General features: G+C 45.2%; 2 protein-coding genes across 15 annotated transcripts in view; both read left to right on the top strand.

Moving 5' to 3' along the window:
* Window positions 1-27,624, top strand: part of LOC309534148 (uncharacterized protein) — a 344,509-nt gene that overhangs the window by 298,082 nt on the left and 18,803 nt on the right. The gene's annotated exons all lie outside the window — the stretch shown is intronic.
* Window positions 2,245-27,624, top strand: part of EPB41L1 (erythrocyte membrane protein band 4.1 like 1) — a 170,942-nt gene continuing 145,562 nt past the window's right edge. For 3 of the 9 annotated variants that reach the window (XM_082225765.1, XM_082225764.1, XM_082225760.1), the window contains exons 1-2: window positions 2,245-5,463; window positions 25,498-25,552. The gene's annotated coding sequence lies outside the window, so the exon portion shown is untranslated. Of the gene's footprint in view, window positions 5,464-5,560; window positions 5,782-25,497; window positions 25,553-27,624 lie in introns of those variants that run through there. The other 6 variants (XM_082225766.1, XM_082225767.1, XM_082225768.1 and 3 more) reach the window with 6 other exon arrangements.

Below are 27,624 nucleotides of genomic sequence, written 5' to 3'. Positions count from 1 at the left end.
CTCCCATACCCATAACATAGTAAGCTTTCTAAAAATGCTTGCATCCTATTGCTAACACAATATGCCATCTAAGAAGTGGCATTGACTTAGCAACACCTGTTACCATCTTGGCACTTAGTCAGGAGCCTGAGGCCAAAGGCAAAATAGAGACATCAAATTTGCATATCAATTGACAAACATATTACACGCAATTGATGCCGAATTTGCAGGACCATCTCCATTGTTAGCACTCATTCTCCATATCTAGGGAGCTCACAGTCCTGGAATGTTTGCCTGTGCACATTTAAAAATGCATGACTTTATGTTATTTAACTAATGCAAATTATTTCTGTGCAAATATACAGTGGAATTCTAGGCCACTGATGGGCTGTAACATGCACACACGCCACGCCAAGGATGGTTCACATTGAAGGCATTGTTCTTTCGGACATCAAAACATACCAGCAGGACAGCAAAATAAAATAGGCCCCCAAAGGTCAGCAAAGAAGGAGGTTGTGGGCAGAAACAAACCCATCTGGTAAAAGCACAAAAGAGCAAATAGCTTTCACTGTAACTTGGAAGCCTGAACAGTAACACCTGGTGGAAGTACCAAGAGGCTAATTGCCAAGCCTTTTATTTCTTTATGCAATTAATAACATTGTAGATAAGGAAACAACCAAAGGCCCATTTAGTCCAGCACCCTCTTTTCCAGAGTGGTCAGCCAAATGCCCATGGGAAGCCCACAAGCAGGTATGAGTGGAATACTCCTCTCCTGCTGTCCCCGCCCCCCCCCCCCCCGGACTAGTATTTTTTATATATATAATAATTTTTATTAATTTTAACATTTTGATTCTCAATCATACAACAGAACTTCACTTCTTATACAATCTTTTTGGACTTCCATCAGCACCTCTGATGATCCTCCATTCTTATCACTTCTTCTGCATTTCTTAAATACATATTGCCTTTAACTATCTTAATTAACAGTTCTCCTCTTTACCTTTTTTTGCAATATTTCAAATAGTCCGCCTTACAAAACTTCTTGCAAACCCACAAGTGTAATCTGATCGTCACAATTACTTTTCAAGTAGTCCGTACATTTACACCAGTCTTTTGTGAATCTCATGGTCCCGCAGGTTTCGAATTCTTCCTGTTAATTTATCTAATTCTGCATAGTCCATCAGTTTCATTCTCCATTCTTCATTTGTCAGTATTTCTTATTGCTTCCGCTTTTGTGCCAATATTCTTGCTGCCATCATTGCATACAAAAATAATTTGCAATCCTTTCTATTTATATCATATCCTACAATGCCAAGTAAAAATGCTTCTGGTTTCTTAATAAATGTATATTTCAACATTTTTTTATCTCATTATATACCATTTCCCAGAAGTTTTTCACTTTTTTACATTCCCACCACATATGATAAAATGTTCCTTCTTTTTCTTTACATTTCCAACACTTATTACTCACTTTGTACATTTTAGCAAATTTAACAGGTGTAATATACCATCTATACATCATTTTCATCACATTTTCTTTTAATGCATTGCATGCAGTAAATTTTAAACCTTCTTTCCATAGTTTTCCCCAAAATATTTAGCCCAATGTATCATAACCGACTTTACCTCCTCATCTTTCAAATGCCATTCAAGCAGCAATTTGTACATTTTAGACAAAATTTTATATTTATTGCTTAATATCTCTACTTCCAACTTTGATTTATTTTCATCAAACCCCTTTTCCTTAAAATCCTATTTAAACATTTCATTGACTTGGTGATAGTGCAGCCAAGAATTCACATATTCTTTAAGTTCTTCATATGGCTTCATCTTCCATTTACTCCCTTCTTTTTGTATTAATTTTCCACAAGTTGCCTAATTCCCACTCATATTTATCTTTTTCAACCCTAACCCTACCTCCCCCAGACTAGTATTAGTATATAGTGATAACATCCCTAGGTGTAAATTTCTGGTTTAAAATTTGAGTTTTACATTTATTAGCTTTTTAGGATACAAACCTGAACTGGAACACTGCTGGCTGAGGGGTTCATCAGAAGTCCTGCTCTGTTGGCAGAAGGCCAGTCTCACCATTGCCACAAGATGCAAGTTTCCTTCCTCCCTTGGGTTGAGGAACCTCCCACATTTGGATCCAACTAGGTCTACCATTTGGCCTGTGAACCCATTCTGGCTCCTGCTTGGCATTCTGTTTCCTGCTTGGCAGGGGGTTGGACTCGATGGCCCTTGTGGTCTCTTCCAACTCTATGATTCTATGATGGCCAAGCTCACCTGCCCTACACCCACAGGCATGCCTAGGAGTTGGTCAGTTTGGCTCCCGCCAAGGACACAGGCCCAGGAACACGTAAAAATCTGGCCTCTCTGCTCTGTCTTGCTGGCATGCTCCACATGCTGCTGCTCTGGGCAGCCAAATATCCTTGCCGAGGGTGCAAAGGTACGCCTCTGCCTACACCTGATGTCATATATAAACCAAGTATAGACTTGCCTCAGCTGAAAGGAAGTTTATCTGCAAAGCTGTGTGCAAAAGCCCTGTGCAGAATCAGCTGCTAGCTGGGTCTTTGGAAGTGCTTTGTAAAACAGGCGATCATCTGGGTTTTTTGGGGGGGAGGGGCTATGCCTTTGCTTGCACAATTTGATTTCAAACCATGCAGGCAAACAAAGGGTCACCTGATGCTATTGTGATGTCAGGCGATTGCCAAAATGGTCCATCACCTGTTAAGTAATTGATAATGTGGGCCTGTGGGTAGTGGTGGAGATCTGGTTCCCTACGCCTGGGTGATAGGCCTTATATTGAAGTAGACTACGGGTCTATCGAGTTCAGCAATGTCCACACTTACTGTACCAGCTCTTCAAGGTTTCAGGTATGGGTCTCTCAGCCGTGAGATCTTCTGCACATGAAACAGATGTTCAGCCCCTGATCTAGAGCCCTTTCCCAAATTATTCTGCCCAGTTTGGAAAATGGATCTTGGATAAATAATGCTTACCACACCTTATAATTTGCCTCCGTTACAGATATGCCAGCAGAACGCTCTGTATTTAAACCAATCCATAATAATGTAGGAAGCTGCCATAGACCAAGTTTGGCCATTGGTCCATCTGGCTCACTGTTGTCCAAACTGACCAGCAGTGGTTCTCCAGGGTGTCAGAGAAGGGTCTTCTCTCCCAGCCCTGCTTGGGAGATGTCAGGGACTGAACCTGAACATGTCCCCTTCCCCTTCCCTACTTTGCAGATGGGAGTTCCTTTGCTTGTGGCTGCTGCCTGGTTTTATACCTTTCCTCAATGTGGATGGGTGGGGAGGAAGTAAACATCCCAAATGTGTCTGTCATTGTTCTAACAGAGAGCACCACAGGGCTGCCTTGGCTGTACACTTGGCGCTGTGGTCTAAACCACTGAGCCTCTTGGGCTTGCCGATCAGGTTGGCGGTTCAAATCCCCGTGATGGAGTGAGCTCCCGTTGCTCTGTTCTGGCTCCTGGCAACCTAGCAGTTCAAAAGCACACCAGTGCAAGTAGATAAATAGGTACCACTGCAGTGGGAAGGTAAACAGCATATCCGTGCGCTCTGGTTTCTGTCATGGTGTCCCGTTGCACATGAAGCAGTTTAGTCATGCTGGCCACATGACCCAAAAGCTGTCTGTGGACAAACGCCGGCTCCCTTGGCCTGACACGAGATGAGCAACCCCATAGTCACCCTTGACTGGACTTAACCGTGCAGGGGTCCTTTACCTTACCTTCACCTTACCCCATGGTCCTTGAGTATTGAGGGCATGGCAGTGTGATGGACACACCCCTGGCTTGGCCTGCCCAGGTTTGCTCTGGGTCTGGGCTTCTACACTGACCACAATCCCTGAACAGTGGACTGTGATGTTTTCCAGGGTTGCTTTGGGCATGTCTGCCATTTTTACATTGCTTCTGCATTCCCCAGACTTTATGGTTTTGACCTCCCATAACAGGCAGAACACGCATGAGCTATACCTGTGGAATGGCATTATGAGTATAGGATAATGCAGCCCATCACGAAAGGTGGAATCATGTAGTAATCGATATTTTAGTGTCCCCAGTTTTGCAATTTGTCTTCACATATGCCAACTAGTATCGCCTGCACACAATACTGTACACATGGGTGTGGCTGCGCCATACAACCGCAGACACAATAGAAGAGGTGGCAAAGACTGCAGTTGAAAATCCACAAAGCTCACAGGATTGAGATTTATAAAAAATGCATTTCAACTTGTTTTGATTTTATTCTGATGAGCCACCTTGGAATGGCAGCATGGAAATCATTAGAAATATAACCACTGCTTTCGCCTTAACTTGCTGTAGGTTTCCACACTTAAAAGCTGCTTATTTGGAGGTAAATATTGATGCAAGCAGATGTTTCAAACTGGGATGCCAATTTTCATGCCGGCCAAGGATTCAAACTGGGATGCAAATTGTTCAGATCCTGCAAGGTACTTTATGCACATAGAAGTACCGTGAAGGAAAATACAGTGTTTTAAAGATATAGTTATACCGCAGCACATCGCCACATGTAACGTAGCACATTACAAAACCCACAGATCCATGAGCTCTGGCCTCCTTCCCCGGATATACGACGGTGACCTTAACAGTAACTGAGCCGTGTGTGATTTTTGGGCGTGGTGTGCTTACCTTGGTTTACGGAACAATGAGAAGGGAGTTGCGAGGAGGTGGGGTTAGCTGATTTGCATCTCTCTGACTGGCAGAGAGGAGGGAGCCTGGGAGCAGACCGGGCGGGGAGGCAGGGAGAGCGCGTGCTTAGCCCGGAATCGGCTTGCAGCAACCCGAGCAAACTGTCGCTTTATTTCCGTGCATTTTTCACACTCGGGACGCGCCAAAGGACTGGAGTGGGTGGGCCGCCCCGGATGCATCCGCACAGGTGCGGAGGGCCACCTACCTGCTCCGAAATCCGATTGCATCTGCCGCGAGCGCCTCGCCGCCACTTTGAAAGGCTGGAGAAACGCGAAAGGACTCCGGGCTGCAGGCAGCGCAGCCCGTGCAAAGGCTGTTCGGTTGCATAGTAGATGATCTTTCGCTCCCCCCCCCCTTCCCTCGGAGGCTGGTTCATTTGCTCATGACGTGCCTCTCTCGCTGAGCTGCCAGCCCTCCTGCTCACTCGCTCCTGCCTCCCGCTGCAGCTGCCTTGCATTATTAGCCCCCCCCCCCGCCTCCCTCGCCGCCGCTTTGCAAGCCAGCCTGATTCATTTTTCTTGCCGCTCTTGGAGGAAGAAAGCAGCAGGGAGGGGGAAGAGAGAGAGAGAAGCGGCTGCTTTTTAAAACCCCAACCCCCCCATTACTCTTCGGAATCTGCATTTTTTTTTTTTTGTCCCTTTAATTAATTGCAAGGAGGCTCGGGAGCCTGTGATTCTCCTCGCCAGATGAACGTTTCCTTGGATCCTTGGACGTCTTGACTCCGGATTACTCGGGGGAAAGGAAAAAAAGAAAAGAAAAAGGTTAGCCATGGCGACGATTCCCCACCCCCATCTTTCCCCTCGCCTTTACCCCGATGCCACCGCTTGCCTTCGCCCCCTCGCCCCGCCTGCTGGAGCCACTCGGGGCAACAGGGGCGACCGACGCCCCGGCGGTGTGGCTGGAGCTCTGCGGAGCCAGGCGGGCAGCGGGATCACGTGGAGGTCTCCGGGGAGGCGGCGGTGGTAGTAGTAGTAGGAGTGGGAGGAGGGAGCGACCTGGTCACGCGTGTGCGTTTTCTCACGATACTACAAACTCGCTTCCTTCTTTCCCACCGCGTCTTCGGTAGCGACCGTGTCCAGGTGACATTCCTTCCCCTTCCTTCTCAACTCAGCTCGTTTGCATCCCTCGGGATCATCTCCATCCCCCCCCACGCCTTTTCGCTTGTGCAGCGCCCCCATCTTCCTTTCCTCCGAGAGGGGCAGAGGGGTGTGTTCCTTTCTTTCCTCTCGATGGCGAATCAGCGCCTCCCCCGCCGCCCTTGGCTGCTTTGCCTGCTGGAAACGGGGGTGGCCGAGTTGGGGGGGGGGGAGAGAAGCCCGGCCAGAGACGTTCAGGTGTGCTTGCGCCCTGTTGATCCTCTCTGTGTAAAGGGAAGCAATCCGTCTTTAACTGCCCCCGCCCCTTTGGAAATGTCTCCTTCATGGAACTGAGCACCCTCCCTTCTTTCCTATACATGCATGCCTTGCTCGCTTCCGAGGACGGGCAAGCGAATTGGGTTGGACGTTTATGAAAGGGCGATGGGGGGGGGGCGTGCATGGGAGGGCAGCTGCTCGATTGCTCCCTTGCTCGGCTCCCCCACGCTCGCTCGCAAAGTCGATCAAAGGGCGAATCTCGGATTCCTGTTACTCTGCAGGCGTGTGCATGTGTGTGTTCCCCCTTTTTTTTATCTACGGAGAGGGCGGAGCTGCGTACAGGTTGCTTCTTAAAAAAATAAAAAATAAATCCTGCCGTCTGTTGTGAAAGACAAGCCTGGTAACCAACCCGCGCGGCGAACTCGGAACTGGCAAAAATGTCTTGCCCAGCGTCGATTTCAAAGACTTCGCTTACTCCAGAGGCGCCTTCCTATATCGAACTCTGGTTCCTTTTCAGTCGAAGGAAAAGGGGCGTTTGTGGGTAGCCTGGGCGGAGAGGGAGCGCTTTCTTGGAAGGGCGTTGCTCTTCCCTTTGCTTATATTTATTTTATTTCAGTCTTACCCCTTAGGCAGGTGTTCTACCGGTAGGGCATCCCCCGCCCCCGCCAAGGTCAGAAAGCACCGGGAGCTCATTCCTCTTTTCAGGGGGGACTCGGCTTGGGGGCCACACCCAAATGCCAACTCCAGTCCTAGGTGCGGCCGGAGCCTTGAAGCCCATGCAGGCAGAGTTCCATAAACACATTCTAGATTAACATCGTGTTTGGGGAAACATATTTACTACTTTTTAACGTCCCCACCCCCCTTATATGTGTTTGGCTTGAAGGCTTAATAACTTCCCATGATGAAGTCCTGAAAAATCTTAGGAACTCTTACGGCTTAGTTGAGTGTTTGTTCGGAACAGTAAAGATGCTGTTCTAACAGTAACACCTGTAGTAGATGTGTGGCGGAAACTGTCAACAGTCTTGAAGGAGTTGCTTGTGGTTTGTAAGGGTTTGGGAGAGAAACCGCTGGCCTGGGTAAAGCGAGTGTCTGGTTTCAAAGTCCTTACTCGGTTGTAAGTCCCCACTGAGCACAGTGGAGCTTCCTGTCTAATTAATAGACAACTTAGTTCTAGACATGCTGATATGTCAGTGAAAACAATTAAATACAGTGGGATTTAAAACTGAATTAATATGCATAGGATATGACTATGAGTTGGTTAGGCTTCCCCCCCAAAAATCCCCCACCACACAAAATAGATATGCAATGCTTGGGAAGGCTCTAGTCACATTTATAATGAGATATTATCATTTTTGTTATGTTCAAGGTAAAGTTAGTGACTTTAAAACTTCTCAGTCGGGAGCAGGAAAAGTGGCAGTTTGTGCTATTCACCGTTCATTGAAGACGGAAATCGCTGACTCTTGTGCTTCAGATACCGTTCAGTGGTGATGAGACACTGTTTGAATTGTTGCCATATGCTGATCAATGCTCCATAGCTAACTGAGAGCTAATCACGAATGCCAACATGTAACATGTCAAAGAATCCATAGCACTGTAGGAAGTTTGCCAGAGGAGAGGTTGTAAGTTTACTTGGCAAATTGCAATCTGTGATCCCCGCCTCCTGTTGCATTTTGTCATTTGGAACACCAGGGCCTCCATCTTGTATCTCTGAGCTCATTGAACATTTTTGCCACGGACTTGGGAGGGATCTGCATTTATTTTCTTCAGCAGATTGAGGCTGCATGCCTCTTGTGCAGGAACTGGGTCTCTCTAATGTAGAGTTTCTCTCCTGTAAATGTTTAATTAGTTGGTTGCAGATGATCTGCAAAATAATCCTTATGAGTATCTCCTCCTGCAATGCTCCTGATTCCCATACTGAGGGATGCCTGAGAATGAATTAAGGCTACATATCAGTGAAGGAGTTAAAGGCTGGCATTTGCTGTCTTGCTATATCATTCAAAGTGGCCGTGTGGAGAATGCCTGTGAATCTTGGATCCTGTGCTGCAGACACACTGAAGGAGTGGCCCAGTTGAATAATAGAGATTGGTGTAGAGATCAACCATTGATACTCACATAGAACTGTAGTTGTTCTCCTGCCCTTCATAAACAGTAATAGATCTGTTGATTTCAGGAAGGTGATTTTCATTGAAACATGTAATGCTGAAACATGAAAGAAGCATGTACAGGAGGATAAGGATGGGTCCTTGCATATTTTTATTTCTTGAATATAATAATATTCAGCATGAAATACAATCATATGGCAAGAAGTGGACCAGTCATTTTCCTAATTGAGTCATTGGCAATTGATTGATGTGGGTAATAGGTATTTCACTTTTTGCAGTTTGTGCTGTAATCCATTCTGTGTATTGTGGCTTTCATTGTGACATTATTTAAGGCAGGCACATCCAATCCCCCCCCCCCCATTATGACCATACCTTTAGTTTTCTGAGCCACACCCCCTCAATTCTTCTAGACCTCTTACTGGCATGTTTTCCCAAAACTTGCATGATAGCAGGAGTATCTTTAGTCTTGCTGCCAAGAATGTTTGCTCAGTTGTATTTTGCTTTTTTCTTTCATTTTCTGCTGCAACAACATAGTGGTTTTAATTTTTGCTCTGTTAGAAGAGAGGCAGAATAATTCAGCATTCCACCACTGGACCACTTTAAGAGCTAAGTCTAGCAAATTGGTTTCCCTGCCTTCCATTTTGTTGCAGCCGACTACCATAATATTGTTGGCTTTATGTAGGCTTCAAGCCTGCCATGGTTTCTGTGGCCACCATTCTTTCAGACAAGCAGATTTACCAAAACAGAGCCATGAAGTAGTTAGACCCAATGAAACAATGGAAGCTCTATGGTAGAACCCCTGCTTTGCATGTAGAAAAGTCCCTGGCATCTCCTGGGAGAGCTAAGAATGACTCTTGTAGAAAATCTTGGAGAACTGTTGCCTTCAGTTTGCAATACTGAGCTAGATGGGCCAATGGCGTGATTCTGTATAAGGCAGCTTATTGTGTTCCACCATGTGTGGAAGCTTGCCTAGTTGAATTCATTCATTCTGCACTGCATGTTCTGTGTTGTGCAGTCCTATGTATGATCACTTGGATATGAGCCTCATTAAGTTCAGTGGGACTTTGTCATCGGTTAGCGTGCAGAGAATAGCAGCCTAAATGAGTTAAGATAGTATTCTGTATCCGTCATGCCTTGATTTTTCCTGTCATCTACTTGAGACGCACAACAGTTTGAAGCTGCACAACTGCTCTTTGTGTTCATTATGATTGACTGAATCCATTGATGATATTTTGTGTGTGATATGTCTTTGTTTCTCATCCTCCCTTTGTGGTTGTTAACTAACTTTGAGTATCAGGAGAAGCTTTTGTAGAGGAAAGGAGAACAGAACAGAAGATGACCTGTTAATGACCATGTGCTCAATTTTAAATATGCAGGCACATTTTGAAGCTGAATAGGATACTGATAGTACTATAGAGATCCAGCACATGGCTTTTCCTCACCCCTCCTTTGTGTTTTGTTTCTCTAAAATCTGCTGAAATGCTCTTTGCCTGTCAAAGATTTTGCTATTTTTTCTCCTGCTGTGGGGGTGCGAGGTGCAATTCTGCAAGCAAGGATTTACTCTTAACAGGCTTTGTGAAGTTCCTTTGTGTTGTATTCAGCAAGGTAAGTTTTAAGCAGCTTGAGCAGAAGAGAAAAAGCTGGATATTAAGTGTCTGTGTAGAATCTTCAAAAGTTGGCCTTTTGCAGCCTTCCCCTCCTGCCACTGGTGGCCCAGAGCCAGTTTGTTTACACAGACAATTATTTGATAAGAGCTCCAGTTCTTAGATGGTTTCTGCTTTTCAGGTTGAACAACACTCTCGACCCTTTGGTAATATGCTTCTGGATTTCAAAGGCAGGTGTAAGAAGGATTGATGGTGCTCCCTTCTTGAATTTGGACAGTCTGCACCCATCAATTTCTATTGTGAAGAAAAATAATGGAACCCAGGATAGGTCTGTACAGCTGACATGAAGTTGAATTTAGAATGACTTGGACCACTGGGAGAGTGGAGCCTCTGATCCAGTGGCATCCCTGAGTACACTGGTGCAGTGAGGACAAAAACTGCCTTTCTTCTTGGTGCTTGTGTGCTCTGCTGGAAGGGGTTATAATAAGTTTTTTCCCTTGCATGCAAAATGCAAGTGGGATGTACTGCAGGTATACAGCCTCTCTTCCCCACCCTTCCCATCAGCATGACAGGTGTTGTGGTAGTAAATATAAGTGTACACACGGAACAAATCTTTTGCCCGGTACAGTATAGCTTTTTTTCAGCCTCAGAGCGGAATGAGAAACGTGAGCTGGCGTGTTAAGCCTTACTGATGCTTCCTCTCTCCTGCCCATTTATCTTTGTGCCCAGTGTGTACCTCCCTTGTGCCCACCATTGATGGCAGTGAAAAATGTCCCCATTCTGTTTGCAATCACTGGGTTGTGTTTATTGCTTTAACAGCAACTTTGGATGGTAGCAGAGGCATTAAATCAGGCATTTTCCATAAATAGGGATGAAGCTTTTGTGATCCCCGCTGCAATGGGAGCACATATACATCTTGAGGAAGGTGCAGTTTGACTGCTCTGCTGGGCTGCAGAAATAGGTGGTTGATTAACTCTTGGCTCTGGGAGATGAGAACCAGTGTGTTTTGTTTCCAAACAACAGCGATGTTTGTACATCTCTTCCTCCAAGTATTTTGATGAGGGGAGTTGGATTCCAAGGGGTTTCCCTAATGAAAAAGGTGGATTTTTGCAGCACTGATTTCATTGGGAATGAATTTGCACTCTTAAAACTAAAATTTGCAAACCATGTCCATTTTGATCCATTGGCAAGACACGTTTTGTTTTTCTTTTGAACTATGGAGATCAGTTGGAGACCTGAATCCCAGTTGCTGCCTCTGGAAAACTTCCCATGATGTGTTACATTTCTCAGGGAACTGGAAGGTCTGATGCAGAAGGTTTTGGCTTAAGAGATTTCACTTTCTTTCTTATAGTGTTTGTAGAAACTCACTGGCAAGCTGCATGATTTTGCTTTGACATTTTGGAAAAGGAGAGAAGTGGAATGCCATGTTAATATTTTGTTACCTGGGGAATCATGTCATTGCCTCATAGAGAAGTGTGTGTATGTGTTTGAATGTAAAATACACTCCTTGGTGTGTTGTAATTTTCACAGGACAGGTTTGGCAGCTCTGTATCTGTTAGGCATCAGTTCAGCATTTCTCACCCCTTTTTTGAGATTCCTTTCTCACACAGTAGTGTTGTCCTAAATCCAGAGCCCCTGATGTACTCTGAAGCACCCATGTGGACTTCTCCATTCACTTCAATAAAGGAGTCAAGTTTTTGTACACCCACTAGTGCCCCTTTCATTGAAGTGATTGGGTCATTCCCTGCAAGATGAAAAGCTGTGTTTTGGCACTAGAGGCCTTACACACAAATACCCCCCCACGTCTCTGTTCCGGAGTGATGGTTTGCTGGGAGTAGTGAACAGAATAAAGCAGAGAGAACCCACCCCACACTGAATTGCATTGTTCAAAACGTATGGCACGCATGCACACCTACATACATGTGTAAATTTTGCTGTCTCGAAAATTGTATGGCAGTTCCTATGCACAGTGCATCTGACAGATGTAGCTGAGCAGCCCATTGTTCTCATTGGAGCAGTCAGATGCCTCTGAGTCAGCAGGTTCCCGTTGTATTTTGCAGAATGAAAGAAAATTGCCACCAAAAACATTGCAAGGATTAGTGCAACAATCTAAATAAATGCTTGCTTGCAGGAGCTGGCTGATAGGTATTGAAAGTTATGACAGTTGTGTCAGGGCGCCCTGGCAATAAACATCAGGATGTTTATTATGTTAGCCATGCTCTTGTGTTGAAGGCAATGGTGAAAGATGGCAGGTTCCATCCTATGGTGCAAACACTTCCACAGTGGTGCTAACATGACTCCCTTGAGTTTTTTGCTTGCTAAGAAGGCTCTGATGCCTCCTTAGCCAACATGGTGCCCCCCCCAGCTGCTCTGGACTACAGTTCCCATTGTCCCTATCCATCGGCCATGCTGGCTGATGCTGATGGCACTTGCGGTTCCAAACACCTGGAGGGCACAAGTTGGGGAAGGCTGCTTTGCAGATGATGTAATCCAGACCTGGATTCCTAGGTGCAAAGGGTTCGTTCGCTTTTTCTTTGTGTATTTCCATGTGGCTATGAGCAAGATCTCCATTTGACCACCTGTAATTCTTTTTGCGGGACGCGGGTGGCGCTGTGGGCTAAAGCCTCAGCGCCTAGGGCTTGCCGATCGAAAGGTCGGCGGTTCGAATCCCCGCGGCGGGGTGCGCTCCCGCTGCTCGGTCCCAGCGCCTGCCAACCTAGCAGTTCGAAAGCACCCCCGGGGGCAAGTAGATAAATAGGTACCGCTTACCAGCGGGAAGGTAAATGGCGTTCCGTGTGCGGCTCTGGCTCGCCAGAGCAGCGTTGTCACGCTGGCCACGTGACCCGGAAGTGTCTCCGGACAGCGCTGGCCCCCGGCCAATAGATGTGAGATGGGCGCACAAACCCCAGAGTCTGTCAAGACTGGCCCGTTCGGGCAGGGGTACCTTTACCTTTTAATTCTTTTTGCAGGCAACTTTCTATTTTCACAGTAGCTCAGGCAATTGAAAATGTCTACCAGCTTGGATTAAGTACCACAGCCAAGAGTGTTTCTAGTTTTGGTAATAATAACAGCTGTGATGCAAAGAATTAAATGTAGCGATAAGCTGCTATGCACCTCATTTGTTCTATTCCACCGAGGGTATCTATTTGACTTCTGCAACTCCAGTTCAGCTATTCCAGGGCAGAGGAACCTTGGGCTAAGCCTTCTTAGGTGGCCTTTGGGATTCCACCTAAGACATGCTGTATCCCCAACCACACCCATAAATGGCCCTACTTCCGCCCTTCTTGTGTGTTTTTTGCCTGACTGGAGTGTATCCTTGAATTCTGATTAATGCATTTTTGCTTACCTGGGTGGAGGTTAGAGATAGGGGTGTAGCTGCACGTAGACACTAGCCTGTTGTCTAGGTAAGGTTCACACAAGCTGTTCTGTCCACTTTTGCCTCCGACCCCACCCGCCACCACTGGCATGTGGCCCCCAGAAAGTTGAAAATAGGAGAATGTGGCCCTCGGAGTGAAGAACAGGTTCCTCTCTCTTGAATTTTTCGGAAAGCCTCTACTGTTGCCTCTCCTTGCAATTCATATTTGAAAAAAGAGACCCTTGTTTGTTAAGCTGACCCCAAAGTGTTCTGCAGATTCAAATGGGCTCTTAACTCTTTAATCTCATCTCTTTATTGCTGAACATTTTTCCATTCCTCCATTGTATTCAAAGCTGGCGAGACCTGGGATGTATTCTGTAGTGGTATTTACCATGCATCAGATCTGAATGCAAATGCACAGGGTGGAGCAGTCTCCTTCTGCACAAAGGAAATGTTGTTTTCTTTCTGTCTGTCTTCTCTTCCCCCCCTTTTCCCCTAAAATTTGAATAAATGGGGGAGAGATCAAAGGCTGTTTGAAGCTGTGTTAGGGGCTCATAATAAATTCATGGCCCTCCCTATCCCTATGCCTGTCTCTGTAGTGTGACACCTTTCAGCGGATATTTTTAGCTTTGATTTCTTCCTTGGTGCAGGATCTTGACGGGAATTGCGTTTTGGTGGAAAGAGAGTCATTTCATTGCGTGTGTGTGTGGAGGGGGGGGAGGGATGGAGACTTGTAAGAAGAAGGCCCAGCAAAACCCCACTGTGCATTATAATGACACCTCTTTTTGTAATGGACTAATCTTGTTTGTTGCCATTAGTGCTGCTGGAAAGCATGATTGGCTGGGGGCAGCCAGGTATGAGTGCCTGTCAGGGCTGCTTTTTGTAGTGAGGCAGGTGAAGTTGGAGCGATGTCAAGCGTTTGAAGGCAGAGGAGGCAACAGACTGCCGGTTTCAACCGCCCCCCCCCCTCCACCATTTCTCCCATCAGAGGTCTGGAATCTGGAAAGTGGCTTTCTCGTATTAATGCAAATGTTGAAGAGGCAGAGAGGAGGAGGATGAAAGAGGCATTGTTGGATATTTCTGGAACTACAGTGTGGGGATGATGGATCCGAATGAACAATGGAAGCAATTAAAGTGCTCTAATTAGATGCACTATTGATCTGGCACTGTTTCTGCTGGCAGGAGTTTCTGTCGATATTGGGTAACATGGCACACACTGCTGGGGCAGTCCAGGTGTCTGCGGTTTCTCTCTCCTTCTCTGCCCACCTGGGCCTTGGTACCTTGCAAAAAAAGGGGAGAGCTCGGTATCTCTTTATTAAAAAGGGGCTTGGCCATATTATATCGGCAGAAATACTGATATTTGCATGCAAAGCGCATGCTCTACCACTAAGTTATATCCCTTCATCTGTGAAGTCCCTCTTTTTAGGAATATTAAAAAATAATCTTTCTTAGGCCAGAGCAATGGTGGCTGTTGCCCACTGAGACTTGTAGCTTTTCCCCCGCCCTCCTGAATTCTACAAGGGCAACACTGAGGCTGAAGAGGAAGAAGGTGACAGACTGCACTACTCCCTGGACTGAAGCCAGTCAGGTGCAGGATGGCTGAGGGCAGGATGAGGCTGGTTGGGCAGTGCTACATTTGTTCTAACACAGGGGTTCCCAAAGTGGGTGATACCACCCCCTGGGGGGATTACCTAGTGGGTGCTAAGAGGCAAGGGGGTGCTGGAGGTGTCAATGACTATGTGATTTTGAAATGCTGATATCACTGGCTCAAGTTCATCAGTTTTGTTGACTTAATTAAACTAAATTGTTTTAATTGGGTATTGAATAAATGTGCAATTAATTGTTACGGTTCTGAATTTTATTGTGTTATAAACTTTCTTTGTTGGTCGTGTGAACCACTATCCTGAATATTACTCTTTATATGGTAGAGGGTACTGGGGATGATTTTATGGAACAAAGGTGGAGGAGGCGCACAAGAGTTTGGGAACCACTGGTGTAAGGGCCTGGCATCTATTGGATTGGGCAACATTGGTTCCTTTTCCTGTGATGTTTTAATTATTATTATTAATATTAATTAAATTTAAATACCTTCATCCGAGGACCACAGAGCAGTTTGCAGTACAGTGGTACCTTGGGTTACAGATGCTTCAGGTTACAGACTCCGCTAACCCAGAAATAGTACCTTGGGTTAAGAACTTTGCTTCAGGATGAGAACAGAAATCGTGCTTTGGTGGCATGGCAGCAGCGGGAAGCCCCATTAGCTAAAGTGGTACCTCAGGTTAAGAACAGTTTCAGGTTAAGAACGGACCTCCAGAACGAATTAAGTTCTTAACTCGAGGTACCACTGTATTAAAAAACACAAAATATATAACAAAACAACAAACAACAAATGCATGTGTGCACACACCCAGCTTCTATTTATATATGCAGGCCAAATATATTTTGCTGCCTGAGGCAGACAAGATGGCATTCCCCACTCAATTCCATGTGGAGAACCTGAGCAGTTGCAGTGGTGATGGAACAACATCCCTCACTGTACCTGAGGGCAGAACAGGAGGCTAGTTTAAGAGACCCTGGGGGAAATGATGAGGGCTGTTTTCTACAGCAGCCAACGCCTGAGGCACCTGCCTCTTTCTGCCTCATGATAGGGCAAGCCCTATCTATGAGCTACCTTAGTTAAATTCTGAACAAGACAGGAACAAATCTTTTAAATAAATTATGGTCTGATAAATTATGGCTGCAAGGATGAAGTTGGGCAAGCCATGTCTAGAGGGCATATATTTATTTTATGCTCTACTTCCACGCCCCACCAGCACCACCCAGGAGCTGGTGGTGGCATACATGGTGCTCCCCTACTGCATTGTACTCTTGTAACAATTCTCTGTAGTAGGTTAAGTTGAGAGACAGTGACTGGCTCAAGGTCACTAAGTGAGCTTCACCCCTTGTCTCCCAGGTCCCAGCCCAAGACTTTAACCACTACAACCCACTGGCTGTAATGAACACATGCCTACCAGTTAGGCTCCAAACACAGTTAAGGTATGAGGAACAGGGTATAGACTGGCCTACTTATTAAAAGGCCATATGCTAAAATATTCCAAATGATCTCATATGTACCAGGGCTGGTCAGGAAATTAGTTTGGTGCTTTCCTCATGAGGGAGACAAAAAATAATAATGTTCCATCAGCATTTCCACTATGGGCAGGATTCACCTAATGAACCCTGTCAGTGGAAGCACTGCCCAAGGGCTTTGACTTGTGCAACGAAGCTTTCTCCCTGCTTCACACCCCACACCCCCAGAAATTGGCTCGAGGGGGGTCAGAAGAGCAGCATGCAGGTGGAGGAGAGGGAGGCCATTCTGCCTGGCAAGCTGATACTCTTGCACAGAAGAAATGTTTGTAATAGTGCAATGTTGAATTCCACCCGATGCCTGCAAGCTTCTCATTGTGGCTGAGGCATCAGTGCAGCAGAGCTAAACACAGTCATTACTTTGATTGTCCAGACAAATATTTTGGAACTGCAGATTTTATGGAACTGCATTCCCCTTCTGATCAGAATGCTTTGATTTCCCACCCTGTCAATTGACACCATGGTCAAAATGGGCAACTGCTGTTGTGATGGTGAGTGAAGCAAAAACGGAAAGGGCAACTTGTCATTGGTGACCTGTTGTTCCTGATGTGGCTGTGTCTTCTTCTGCCTTTTAATCTTCTTGTTCACTTTCTCCATCTCCATGCTCCAAAAGTTATTTGATCCTCTACTGTGTTCCTTCAGAAATGGTGTGTGAGGGAAGGGAGATTCAAGCCGGACAGTTAAATACCTGGTTAGCCCTTTGGTGTCTCCCAAGTGAGGTGATAACATTCCCCTCAAACAGTGTGAAGGAGCAGTCACTAAAGGGAAATGCCTGTTGAACACAGTAGTGTTGGGAGCTATCTGGTGTATTGTTAATTGCAGGTGGATATGTGCAGAAACTGTAGCAAATTCACCTACTCTAATGAGATGGCAAAGGGTGATAGGAAGAGCCTTTAATCTCCTTCACAAACTCCCATGAGCTTTTATAGGTGTTGGTATATTGTGGGAGTATGCCTGAAGGAAAGATGGAGGCCTCCTTTCCACTCGGAGCTATTTAACATATAACATTAAGCTTGCATAGAGTGGAACGATGCATAAATTTCCCCAGCACACATTTATGGCAAATAAACCCCCAAAACAGGTCTGTGCGCACTCTTTATTAGATATGTGCTTGCTTGCCCCATACAAATATTATGTAGGTGTGGTCACATACCTAAACTAGCCATAAGTGTAGATCGGAGAAAATGCTCACCCTTGCACATGTCTGGAGTTGGTATCTCATTAATCGGTTGCCAACCTTTTTGGGCCAGTGGGCACATTCTGTGTTTTGAAAGATTGCTTTGGGTGCCATGTCACAAAAGGGCTGCCCTGGTGAATAGCCGTAATGGCTGCCATATCTAAAAGCGCAGAAGAGACGGGGCCACAAAACATGGGCATTCTCTCTCCCCTCAGCCCACTATTGGCTGGCAGGCATTCTGGCACCACAGGGGCCTTGTTGGCAACACCGAAAGCATCACTTGGTGATGTATATGTCGTTTGAATACACAACCAAACTGAACAATTTCCACATAAATCGTGAGATCTAGAATAAAGATACAAAAAAATTATATCAATAGCGGCAACAGCCCCTCCCCAACAAAATTCCCTAAACAACACCTAAGAGTCTGATCAGCAGCCTCAGCTTTCGTAGCTGGAGTCAGTCAGGGCCCTGCCCTCCCAGGCCTGGTGGAAAATGCCTGCAAGGCAAGGAGCAGGTCTTCCAGGACTCACAGCCAAGATGGTCTCCAACAATCTAACAGTCTGTTCATAGCCTTCCTTTGCTAGATCAGAACCATGGATCTTGCGGCAACATTTCCTTTGATGTGCCACCTGCCCTTCCTGAGAGGGAAGGCTGGTCTTTCTATTTCCCCAACCCACATAGTTTTGAATATAATAGATGCCTCTGCAGAAGTCTGTGTGTCAAGGTCAGCTCCAGGGCTAATTCTAGCTTGTGGAGAAATTCTACCAATAGAAACCATGTGATCTAGTGCATTTTCCTTCCTTAATAGAAAAGCATTTCAAGGTATTTTTCCAGCCAGGAATGGGAAAGCTATGGCCCTCCATGGAAACTGCTAGCTGAGTTCGGTGGGAGACGTACCTACAGCATAGAGGGGGCTACAGGTTCTCCATCTCTGTCTAAACTTAACTCGCTCAAAAGTCTGTCTCCCACTGAGCTTTGTACTTTGCCCTATTACCAGTTAGGCAGGTGGATTCAAGAGCGGAAAAGCAGGAATAGCAGGATTTCGAAGCAGTTCAGTGCAATTTCTAGGAGATCACACCTATGCAGCTGAACTGCTTACCCATGTGGCTTCATGGAGGCTTGTTTTATCTTTTCCTTAATTCTAAAATAGAATTGAACTGCAGAATCTTTTCCCCCCACCTTTGTGGGGTGAATATATCTCATATAGCTTACACTGGATCAAGACTCTTGTCTCCTCCTCTACTAGCTACAAAAACACTCCTCTACTAGCTACACTTAAAACACTGACTCATGTTGGATAAGGTATCTCTTTCAACACAATTGCTTTCCAGTGGGCTGCTTCATGTTTTATGGGTGCAAGATTGCAAGGCTTTCAACCCACTTGAGCACAGCAAATGCACCCACGAGGACTCGGGTCTCTTCAGTGAATTCACAAACACGGCAGTGCTTTCATGGCTCTTCCAAGTAAACTGCCAACTCTGGACAAAGCAGATTAATTAGTTTGGGATGATAAAATCTCCGTGGAAACAGGTGATATTGAACTTGGGTCATGCATGCCAGTGTAGTGTAGTGGTTAAGAGTGGTGGACTCGTAATCTGGTGAACCGGGTTCGCGTCTCCGCTCCTCCACATGCAGCTGCTGGGTGACCTTGGACTAGTCACAGAGTGTTTGTTGTGGGAGAGGAAGGGAAAGGAGAATGTTAGCCATTTTGAGACTCCTTAGGGTAGTGATAAAGCGGGATATCAAATCCAAACTCCTCTCCTCCTCCTCCCTGGAATGAAGCCAAAAATGACACCAGGACTGTTTCTTTGGGTTGTCTCCTTTTCTTAATGGTGACATGGACCATTCATAATGTAAGAATATTCTTCACAACTGTGAGCAGGGCAGTTGGGTGGGGTAAGTGAAGACAAGCTGTAACAGTTAGCTATAGCGTTGTTTGCTGCTCTTGCTCAGGCTGCCCAGCAAAAGCACTTTGTTTCCTGAAATTCATTCTAATTGTGCGGATGAAATGCAACTGATAGAATCCGACAGGGTGTCATATTGGTGTGTGAATACAGTCCAGATCCAATGATCCCCAGGCACGCACCTCCGGATGGTGGAGATGTTGGGTGCAAAAGGCGCCTGGCTGATTTTGAACACTGAGTGTCTGTTCATTTATATCCTGCTTTTCTTTTATCAAAAGCGGTTAACATTAACATTCCCTCGAAAGTACAAACAGCAAAAAAACCACATTAAAACCAAAGCAGCAATCAAACACAACCCAAATCGAGTGCCACATCACAATCAAAGCATACCCCATCACACAGTACAAAAACCCCTGCCTGAAGTTGCCTTGTACAGTGGTACCTCAGGTTAAGTACTTAATTCATTCCGGAGGTCCGTTCTTAACCTGAAACTGTTCTTAACCTGAAGCACCACTTTAGCTAATGGGGCCTCCTGCTGCTGGAGCACGATTTCTGTTCTCATCCTGAAGCAAAGTTCTTAACCCGAGGTACTATTTCTGGGTTAGCGGAGTCTGTAACCTGAAGCGTATGCAACTCGTGGTACCACTGTATTGCTTCTTAGCCAATGACAAAACTTTAACAGTGCTGGGGCTAAGCAAGCCTCTCTCAGGAGGTCATTCCAGCGCAGTGGTGCTGGAAATGATAAGGTCCTGTCATCATCAGGGCATCACATTGGCGACTCTTGAGCTAGGCTGTTGTATATGTAACACAAAGAATTACCTCGACGAGTTGTTTCATTAATATTACTGTGTATATTTGAGTTTCACTGTATGAGTGCTAGTACAACTTTGCTGGAGGCAGTGTTGTTCAAGGTCTTCATTAGCAGAATACCGTGATGTAATTTTGCTATGAGCCTTTCGCCCCATCCCCCTTTGTTGTTAAGAGGTTTGTTGAAACTGAGATGCTCATGAGGAATAAGGAGTCAAAAAGGGTCAGGTGGAAGGTGACACGCTGGCTGAATTGTAGTCGTTTGTATGGCAAGCGTTCTTGTTTTTCCCTGTGCGTCAAACTGCTGGCCACAATTACAACCAAGACTTGATCGTGTGGATTTCCACTTGGAGGCCATTTATTGCGAGTTAAATAAAAATGTCACAATAAACATATAATAGGATTCAAGATGTCACAGTAAAATGAGAACAGCAACAAAGCAAAACCAAACCCCAGAAAGAGGTTTCACAAGAAGGAACGTGTTTTCTCCAAGATACTACCTGTTTAACTTGCCATTGCCACTTCCTGAACTTCTATTAAGGTCCTATAGATGGACTGCTGTGTCTGCGGCGCTGCATTAATCATTCTTCTGCGGCTGCTGTTGTGTTAAAGAAATGTAGTTACAAGTGTGTTTTGAGGATTTGTCCTTGCAGTGTATGTTGCTATGTTTATTTAGAAAACAGTTGGCAGGCTTTGCTTCCAGAGGTGAAGAACTGGAATATCAAGAATGGCTGGCTTTGCTATTGATCAGATAATTACTTGCACTGCCCCTGCCCCTTTGCTCTTGTCTGTTCTTGGCTTTGTTTGTTATTTCTTTCTCTGTTGCTTGCTGTTTTAACTGACTGGCATTTATAGGTGGGGTGGAGTTTTAAGAGTCTGTGAGCATGCAGAATTTGGTGCATTCTGAGAATCATTTTAGTTTCAAGCGTGGGAGTAGCCAGGGGGATGGAGGGGGGCAGTGCCCTCCTAAAACAAGTAAATAAATAAAAATATTTAACAATTGTGTTCTGCCCCCCCCCCAAGCATAATGCTTGCCCCCCCAACATAATGCCTGCCCCCCTCCAAATAAATCCTGGCTATGCCCATGGTTTAAAGCAAATTTCTAGCTTTTATGGCAGGTGTAGGGAACCTTTGGCCCTCTGACGGTTGCTGAACTTCAGTTCCCATAATCCTTGGTCATGCTTGCTGAGGGTGATGGGAGTTTCAGCAACATCTGTGGGGCCGCAGTTTGCCATATTTGCTCTATGGCTACAAAATAAACTTCAGTGTGTGCAGGCAAAGGCTAGTGAAATTTCAGAAGCCCAAGGTGAGACTGAATAAGATTTCCAGTGCCAAAGTGTTAGGAACATAAATATTTTGGGCCATTTTTTTTTTAAGATTAGCAAAAGTAGAATAAATTATGCAGAGCAAATGAATATATGTGGAATGGTTGCAGAATGAATTTTACAGATTTTTGTGTTACTGTAGTGCAGGATTTTGACTTGTTTAGGGCTCAGACTACACTGCACTGCCTTTTGTAATTCAAAAGTGTCTCTAATTGACTGGAAAGATGTAGCCACTTGAATTAAATATCATGCTAATAAGGTATTGTGTAGTAGCCAGCAGATAATAAGGTTAGTTATGTATTTATTCTCCTGCAGGCGTGTACGGTTTATAAAATAGGTGCAGATAAAGTATACTGGTAGAGCACCTGCGACAGAATTCTTGATTCATAGCTAACCTCAGATAGGGGATCTCCTCCAGCCCCCAAGCAAATGTTTATGGTCTTCCAAATATACACTGACTTTGGCAGCAGCAAACCTATCACTGCAGTTGTTGGAGAGTAGTAAGCACACCTGCCCTGCCCAGTACCCTGACAGGGATGTAAATTGCCCCCACCCTGGTCATGAGCTTGAACATTTGATGAGTGAAGAGGGAATGATAGCTACCATTCTCAACATGGATCAGCTGAGGGGGGAGGAAGGCTGTGTGACTGTGCAGTGTAGTAGAGCGAGGGGTGGCCACACCCACTGCCGGCATGTGCCCACAGGAGTGTCGGCCAAGGGTAAATACATCCCTCGGGCTGAAAGAGGTTAGTCACCCCTGACAGAGAAGATGCCACCCAAAGAACTGCAGTTCTGTCTTGTGTGGCATTTTGGAAGCAGTAGCCTGAGGTTACACTCCCTCTGAAGGAGCAAGTACATAGCTTGGGGTATTTCTGGAAACTCAGTGGCACAGAGTGGCTTCCATCAACTTGGGTTAGCAGCCTAGCCACTATCTAGAGAGGGGTAGCCTAACTTCTTTTGTTTACACTTTGGTAACCTCTAGACTAGCTTACTTCAATGCATTATATGCGACACAGCCCAACTGCACCTGGTACCAGTTTGGTTACAGGCCCAATTCAAAGTCTGGTTTTGAGCCAGTGTGGTGTAGTGGTTAAGAGTGGTACAGTCATACCTCATGTTACGTCCGCTTCATGTTACGTTCTTTCAGGTTACGTCCCGCGGCGACCCAGATGTACCGGAAAGGGTTACTTCTGGGTTTCGCTGCTCGTGCATGCACAGAAGCGCAAAATGATGTCACGCGCATGCGCAGAAGCGACGAATCACAACCCGCGTGTGCGCAGATGCACCACTGTGGGTTGCGCTCTTTTCATGTTGCGAATGGGCCTCCGGAACGGATCCCATCTGCAACCAGAGGTACCACTGTAGTCTTGTAATCTGGTGAACTGGGTTCGCGTCTCCGCTCCTCCACATGCAGCTGCTGGGTGACCTTGGGCTAGTCACACTTCTTTGAAGTCTCTCAGCCCCACTCACCTTACAGTGTGTTTGTTGTGGGGGAGGAAGGGAAAGGAGAATGTTAGCAGCTTTGAGACTCCTTAGGGTAGTGATAAAGCGGGATATCAAATCCAAACTCTTCTTCTTCTCTTCTATGTGGCTCAGGACACCAATACCCCAAAGACTTCCTCTCCCTAAATGAACTGACCCAGGATTTTGCGATGGTAATCTGAGGCCTCCCTCCAAGGGGGATCTGGTGGGTGGGAACACAAGAACAGGCCTTTTCTGTTGTGGTTCCCTCATTCCTTTCTGTATCAGGCCTTTGGCTTTTGAATATCTATAGCCTTTTTGCATGAGTGAGATGTTTTAATGCATGCTGTTCATTTTAAAATAGAATTGCCTTTTAGATTTTTTTTTAATGCTGATTTTAATGTGAGCTTGCTTAAAGCATTGTATGTCACTTTGAGTTGGTGTGGCAAATGAAGACTAATCTAATCAACCAATTAATAATTGTTCCTCTTAGTTTGGGTTGATACCAAAACCTCTCCCTCATTTGGGTGGTCCACAGAAATCCAGAGCTTAGCTTAAATGGCCTTGGATTCCACAGCTAGAACAAAAATACACTCTTTTGACCTAAATAGGGTTCTTATTAGCTTTGCATGAATTTGCACTGATTAAATGATTCTCTGTGAATGGGAGGAGATATCCAGGAAATATGCAAAGGTGTACAGGTCATGGTTGCACTTGGGAAGGATGAAAAGATGAAAGCAAGCTTTTCTCCTTTAATAAAGCAGTATATCCATGAGGTCATATCAAATTAACCTTTAAGGCTGAAGGCTTCTTGGTTGTTTGTAAAAACAGTAAGCCACAATTTGTGTACATTTAACTAGGGTGCATTCAACTTGATGCACTTGACAAAATTAAAAAGGGAGCAGGTGTTCAGGAAAAAAAGGCTTTGGCAATTCCACCCGCCATTACACCTGATGTGTTTTGACTAGACATGATATTGCCAATCCCTGGAATGTAACCCCCCACGTAAGTCGCAGGCTTAGAACAGTGGCTCTTTTAGAGCTGCATGTACCATCGAGTCTTTGCACAGACAGAATGAAGATGTGCAGCCTGGCTAAAGGGGACAGTTTTTCTTCCTTGCCCTTGTTCAAATGCTCTTCTTTCCTTCTGCAAGAAGCTCACTAGTGTGAGAAACAGGCCATTGTAGGATGCTATTTACATTGTTTCAATCAAGTTGTTGTTAAACTTACACAGGCTGCAGATGGAAGGGTTGACTTCTAAGCTATCCTTCAAGGTCCAAGACCAAACCTTTGTGGCTTTCACATCTGGGTCTGTAATGAACTCCGCAGGCCAAATGTTGCCTTCCAGAACTTTGGTGTCTCTGCTGGAGCAGCAGTGGTGAAGTTAATGTATATAATGAGAAGACAATGACACACAGAACAGATGGCTCTAAAATTAGAATGTGTTTAATAATTCCTTGTGCAGGCCAGAAAAAGTATCCATTTCATTTCCTGAGCGGTGGATTGTTTTCCCAAGATTGGATCTAGTAAATACATACTTCTATTACTTTCATAAATAAGTTTGAATGCACAGTGGTTGGCTGACAGAAGAAAATGCTGCTGTTTCATGAAAAGATGCATATTTATATCCCACAAGGGAATTTGCTTGGTTGTAGTAAATACACAATTGTTCAGGACATTGTTCAGGGCATTATTGTGGGTATGTTGGTTTCATCAGCGTTTCATGTAACAAATGTCTGAAGGGTGAATGACAGGTGTACTTCCTTAAGTAATTATGTGCCTGGGAGATGAGATTGGCTCATGGCTTCCCAACGTATGTACCTGGATGTTTGATATATTTATTATTCAGACCCTTCAGGTTTACTACCAGGAATTCAGGGGTTTCTATGGTAAATACATAATTGCCACATAAAAACTGCTTAGTTTGCAGCAGGGGTAGGGAACTGGCTCTGTCCATTGGACCAGATCCTTGTCTCCCCCATCACATGTGAGTGAGGCTGCCTTCCTGTCAATCACCTGATGCCACAATGTCAGATGACTTGCTTCAAAGGCTGCACTTGGCTCCATGCAAACCCTGACCATCAGCTGATGGTCATTTTTTGCACAGAGTCCTGCTTGTTGCTCTGAAGTCCTGACGATAGTGCTTTCCTAGAGCTGCAAGGGCCTTTGGAAGCCTGAAAGGTTGGGGCTTCGAAGTGCCACACACAGCTATATGCAAGGCCTGGGTTTTATGCAGGCTTTGCAGGGTTTCTGATTAGCCTGAAAACCTTTTCGACCTGGCCAGAAACCTCTTTCACTTGTTGCACACCTGACGTCATATATGATGTCAGGTGTGACTTGGCCAAAATAACCTCATGGGCCAAATGGAGAGAAACCTAGAGGGGCTAATTAAGCCCACAGACCAGAGGTTTCCCATCACTGCTTTGCAGTGTTCAGATAACAGAGGTAATCCCAGATCTTATGAAGAAATGAGAGGCATATTAACAGTGACAACTTTTGCAGGAGACACACTTCTGTTCTTTGCAAAGGCAGCGTTACATTTTCTCCTCCCATTTCTCACTCTCATTTTTCTCCTTCTAGTGTCTGAACAGTGCTTGAACGGAGATAAAATAGTCCAACAGCAGCTGGAGACTGGGTGAGTTTTCTATAACCTTTTAATTGTCTTTCATCAAAACCCTTCACTTTTGCTTCTTTAAATGGAAGATTGCCAATAAAAAAAGTGACTGTGATCTTTCTATCATTTTTTTCAAATACTCTTTTAAAAGTACCATCTTGTAGTTTACTTGTTGCCTCCTCCGCTAGTGCTTAAAAGTTGTTTGCTTTCTAAAACCACAAAGAATCTACCCTGGTTGGCTCACCTGCAAGCAGCTTCAAGTGCTACTGGACCTCCAAACTGAGTTGTTTGCAGTTTGGCATCTTAGATAAATTAAGAGATACATGTGGGAAGAGGCCAAATGCAACCAGGGCGGATCGCAGTGGTACCTATTTACTTGCACTGACATACTTTCAAACTGTGGCGCAGATGGTGCTGTGGTCTAAACCACTGAGCCTCTTGGGCTTGCTGATTGGAAGGTCAGCAGTTCAAATCCCCGTGAGGGGGTGAGCTCTGTTGCTCTGTCCCAGCTCCGGCCAACGTAGCAGTTTGAAAGCACGCCAGTGCAAATAGATAAATAGGTACTGCTGCGGCGGGAAGGTAAATGGCATTTCCATGTGCTCTGGCACTCGTCACAGTCCTCTGTGTGCCAGTAGCGGTTTAGTCATGCTGGCCACATGACCCCGAAAACTGTCTATGGACAAACGCTGGCTCCCTTGGCCTGAAAGCGAAATGAGCGCCACAACCCCATAGTCGCCTTTGACTGGACTTAAGCATCCAGGGGTCCTTTTACCTTTCTGCCACAGTAGTGTATGTCTGTTGATGACACATCATAGTGGTCCTCCATATTAGTAGCTGCTGGAGCTGTTTTCTACAATTGATTGTAGTAAACAATTTTTTGACGCATACAGAATAGAGTGAAGGTAGATCAGGATATAGTGTAATAATTAGGAACGATGTTTTGATCGAGCAAACAGATGTTTACAAGTTCATGCACTCAGACAGATGTGCACAGAAAGCATTTCCAAGATAAACTAGTTGAAAAAAATGATTTCTCACCCCTTGCCAGCACACATTTCCAGCCACTGGTGCTTTGAAGAGTTTTTCATCCTTTATATGTTTACTGTAAATAATTTGTCACCGTAATAACACTTGCTCACACACAGCAAATAGCTTTATAATGTGTGGAATCATGCTAGTGTGTTCTGTGACTAATGTGTATGAATGACAGGGGTTAGATTACTTCAGTACATTAAACATAGGGTTGCTGGAGCAGAATTCGGCAGCCAGGATGCTCACCAGGGCAAAATAGTTTGAGTATATTACACTGATCCTGACTTGACTGCCCTGGCTGCCAATTAGTTTCCAGGCCCAATTCAAAGCGCTGGTTTTGACCTATAAAGCCTTAAATGGCTGAGGCCCACAATACTTCAATAACCAACACTCCCTTTATGAACTGACCCAGAACCTGCAGTCATAATCTAAAGCCCTTCTTTGTGTGCCTCCCCCATGAGCAGTCCGGAGGGTGGCAGCATGAGAACGGGCCTTTTCTGCAGTAGCTCCCTGTTTGTAGGGTGTTCTCCCTAGCGAGGTTCATCTGGTACCTTCATTACTTATCTTTTAAGTGCCAGACGAAAATATTTCTCTATAACCGGGCCTTTGACTGATTAACATTCTGTGCCCTTTTTAAATGTGTTTGTGAGTTGGTTTTTATTGGTTGGTTTTTGTTTTTATTATGTATTTTGGGTTCTCATTTTGTATTTTTATGTTGTGAACCGCCCTGTGATCTTCAAATGAAGGGCAGTATACAATTATTTAAAAAAATAACAAAAATAAATGCACATATCCACCTGCTTGATGTATATATGGCAGAGAACACAAGGACTGTGTAAAGTATGGAGCTTCTTATTGGTACAACTTTTTCTCCGCGGGTAAACTAGAACAGTGTTTTTCAACCACTGTTCCGCGGCACACTAGTGTGTCGCGAGATGTTGCCTGGTGTGCCGTGGGAAAAATTGAAAAATTCGTTGGTTTTTTTTATTTATTTAAAAAAGTCAAATTTTCGCCCACTAGGCGGGCGCTGGACTGTGTCCATCCTATTTTCCATCCATCCT

The sequence above is a fragment of the Podarcis vaucheri genome (assembly GCF_965113315.1).
Source record: "Podarcis vaucheri genome assembly, chromosome: 6".
NCBI lineage: Eukaryota > Metazoa > Chordata > Lepidosauria > Squamata > Lacertidae > Podarcis > Podarcis vaucheri.
This window is presented reverse-complemented; position numbering and strand designations above follow the sequence as displayed.